The following is a 4,156-nucleotide window of genomic DNA, read 5'->3' as shown; positions in this document are numbered from 1 at the left end:
CTATGTTCAGACATACCTTGCTGCAGGACATTTACAGGTTGCTGATATGAAAATGGTTGTAAGCGAGTTTCATAAGACCTATCCGCGTATATATGCTTGTTTATGTGGATGCAGACACGTATATGGAGTTTTGAAGGAAATCAATAGGGACAGATGTTGGTTGCAGAAAGTCTGATATGGGTCTGACAGAGATCATATGGCACAGGTTCAGGGGGAGCAGATAATCTTCCAATGATGCATTGTTGGCATTATCTTGAAGCTTTTGGTTCTGGTTCACATTTTTTGTTGGTTTCAGGTGGAACAAAGGCGAAAGGAGAACAGAAGGATCTCTTGGTTGCTGATCTGAATGGTGATTATCAGATGCTGCTGGTGACTTTCATAAGTCTTGGTCTAGTTCTTTCGTCTCTATGTCATATATCTCTTTTGTGGTATCTCTTTCATGGTGTCAAGGTCATGTAACGGCCTATTTTGGTTTCCCCACTATGCCTGGGATGATTGATGCAATATGATTGGTTGTCATATGTAAACTTTTGATGTATCCCCACTTGGTTGGGTGGATGAGTCAATTTTTGTATATCCTCACTTAGTTGTGAGATGGATGTATGTATGAGTCTTTGGTGATAGGAAGGTCTTTTATGATGTATAGAGTCATGTTCTTCTTGAAGAACATCTTTTGCAGATCTTGCCTACAGTCAGGAAGAGCATGAACATCACACTTCAGCAGTATAGAGACTTGGCATGTACTCAGGGGGAGCATTGACAGATTGGTACACTTTGGCATATACAAAGGGGGAGATCATTCAGAGATTTTAACAGATACTCAGGGGTAGTATGGACAGCGAAATTTTCAGCAAAAGAAGAGAACATCTTGGTCCACCCTTTGCCCTTGATGTCAAAGGGGGAGAGTGATTTGGTGTTGTTGCCATCAAGTCCGAAGGGGGAGATTGTTGGCATTATGATGCATGTGTTGTACTTGATGGCAACCCTCTCATAGAAGAATATCTCACTTATGTATAACTGGATGAATCTTCAGAAGAGATATCAGATGTGACTGATGGAGGACAACTCAAAGGAATCAGATGATAGTTCTAAGTGTGACAAGTTAGCTTTGCCATCAAGTCCAAAGGGGGAGATTGTTGGCATTATGAGATAAGTGTTGTCCTTGATGGAAAACCACACTGATGACAAATCATAGTGCAGAAGGTCAGCAACAAGGAATTGATGATCAGACTATAAGAAGAAGAGAAATTTCATACACGCAGGTTCATTAAGCCCAAGTCGCGTATACAAGCAGGTTCACTATATACCAAGTCGCGTATACGCAGGTTCGCTATATACCAAGTCGCGTGTACATGCAGGTTGGCTTCAGTAAAAGCGCGTGTATGTGGAAATCTTATCTTTGGTCCACGGCGGTTATTCCTTGGAAGTTGTGCCTATGGTTTTGGACCTTGGTGTCTCGACGGACGTGTTGATCCCTAGTTTTGAAGTTGATGGTATTGGATTTCTATGGTTTTGGCTCTTGGTATTGAACAAGGCCTAAGGCTATATAAGGAGAAGGAAATCATTAGGCAAGTGTATCTGAAATGTCTTGAATATCTGAAGAAGTATGAGATCCAGTATGCAGGTTATGGGTTGATGATGCATTGCTTGATTTGAGCTAAGGAGGGATCTCACCGGTTGATTGAGAACAAGATCTAAGGAGAGATCGGGATCAAATGGTTTGAAATGAACTATCTTTATGATGCTTATTCTAGATCTACATACTGACGCATGTATTTTTCTATAAGTGTTATGAGTATGACTGATGTCTGGTACAGCTGCAAGTTATGAGAAATTATTTTTAGATCTGTACGCGGGTTGTCTTTGGCAAAAGCGCGTATACACGCGGGTTTGATTCATCAAAGTAGCGTATACATTGTAAAGCTTGATATTTGAAGTTGCAGATGGGTCTGATGGTTATTACAGAGTTCTGTGTCTGCTCTGTGTTCTGGTGACGGTGTTGTTAACAGGGTTTCAGTGATTCAGAGTTTGATGATTGTTTTGAGCTTCAATGATAGTTATGGGTCCAGTATGAAAATTGGATGAAAAGTGGCCTTTCAGATTATATGTTGTGCTTCAGTGTATCCAGTCTGAAAATTGATGAAACGTGGTACCTGGAGGAGAGAAGATTGTAGGCAAGCACCTACGTACTAGTATCTAAGCTAGTACAAAAGCTAAGGGAGATCTTTGGAGCATTGTAGCAGGTAGCAGCCTGTGTACTAGTAAATGGATCGGCTAGTACAAGAGCAAAGGGGGTTGTAGCTCCCGTACTGGTATAAGACTGCACCAGTACAAATATTGTAAAAGGATTTTCTTATTAAGAAGAAGATTGAGATGACTTGCAGCAGGTGGTTTTCACCCACATTGGGTTTCCACATTATATCTTTGTGTTCATGTGTGTGGCTTTTGTGTGATGATCTGTTCTGTTATACTGCACCTGTTTACTGTTAATATGGTTAATAATGTTCTGATGCATTTATTGAAGATAAGCTAACTGAATCATAAGATTTCTGGATATACGCTAGTTTCTTTAGACACAGCAGCGTGTACACGCGGGTTCACTTAACTGAAGTTGCGTATATGTTTTTGAGCATTGAAAAAGTTTTAATGATCTGATAATACTGATTCACCCCCCCCTCTCAGTATTATTTCCAACAATTGGTATCAGAGCAGGTCCTTTGGTAGAAGCTTGATCGCTTGAAGGAGATCCGTGGAACAATGGGAAAGAAGCTTAAGAAGAAAGCTCATAAGGAGAAGAAGACATCTCAGAAGATCTATGACAGTGGGAGAGTCGATTGGGGATTAGGTATAAGAAGTTCTTCAAATTCAGAATCATTATCAGGTATGAATGTGTTATCCTCTAATGTTCCTACTATATTTCCTTGTGAAAGTGATGGAAGTGATAGTGAAACTACTGAACATGCTTTTATGGGTGAGCAAGAAAAGTATCAAATAGAGGCAGTATTTAGAAGGCTTGCAGACAAAGTTAAAGATCAACAAGATCTATTGAACAAAAGGGAATGTGCTTTCAAAGAAGAAGTTACCAAACTAAAGGCCCAACTAGAAGAAGGAAACAAGGTAAGAAAGCTTCTCAAGGACAAGCAAGACCAATGTCAAAAATTGCAGCATGAAGTGACATCATTAAGAAAAGAAGTCAACGAAAGAAGCACAACCATCAAGAAACTCAAAGATAGATCCAGCTACTATGAAAATCTTGAAGCTACAATCCTCGCACTAAAAGGAGATCTTCAAGAATCAAAGAAGCAGAATACAGATCTACTCCAAGCTATTGCAATACAAGAAAACGAAGCCACCAGCTTAACATCTCAACTAGAATGTGCCTTCCGAGCTCGTCAAATGCAGCAGGATCTGAATGAAGAACAAGAAAAGGAGATTCTCAAACTAAGGGAACAAATGGAAGAAGGAAGGAAAGATGAAGAAGATTTGAAAAAGCAATCTCTTGAAAAGGAAGAACAGCTTCAGGTTGAGGTAAATATCTTGAAAGGTAAACTAGAAGAAAATGATAAGCTTTTACGATTTCAAGATAGTTCTAAAGTCTTGGAAGATATTCTTAGTAGTCAAAGGTCTCCTGCTATCAAGACTGGTCTTGGTTTTCATGAATCTGTTGAAGGTGAATCTAGTTCACAAGGTGAGGCAAGGAACTCTAAAGAGAAATCTAAAATGATCAACAAGGAGATGAAAGGTCAACCCCATCAACAATCAAGGAAAGAGACTCCTCAAAGAAAATCTTTTACTCCTCCTATGAATAATGTTGAATGTTATGTATGTCATAATCTTGGACATGTTGCAGCTAGATGTAGAAGAAGAAGGGTTCAAGACCATCATGCAGAAAGATCATCACACTCAAGGTACTTTAATGGATATTGTTTTGCTTGCAATATGTTTGGTCACAAAGCTGCTGATTGCTACAGGAGGAACATGAAACATGTTAGATGTTATGCATGTAACAAGCTTGGACATATAGCAAAGGAATGTAGGAACAAAGGATGGACATCACACCAAAAGAAGAAAACCTCATCACACTTGAAGATATGGAGGAAGAAGGAAGTAAAGTCAGCACAATGTACTGAGACACAGCACAGCACAGACATATCAG

The sequence above is a fragment of the Pinus tabuliformis genome, chromosome 8, assembly GCF_031772625.1.
Source record: "Pinus tabuliformis cultivar Carrire ecotype Pingquan chromosome 8, CPIR1, whole genome shotgun sequence".
In the NCBI taxonomy this organism is placed as follows: Eukaryota; Viridiplantae; Streptophyta; class Pinopsida; order Pinales; family Pinaceae; genus Pinus; species Pinus tabuliformis.
Note: the sequence above shows the minus strand (reverse complement) of the source record.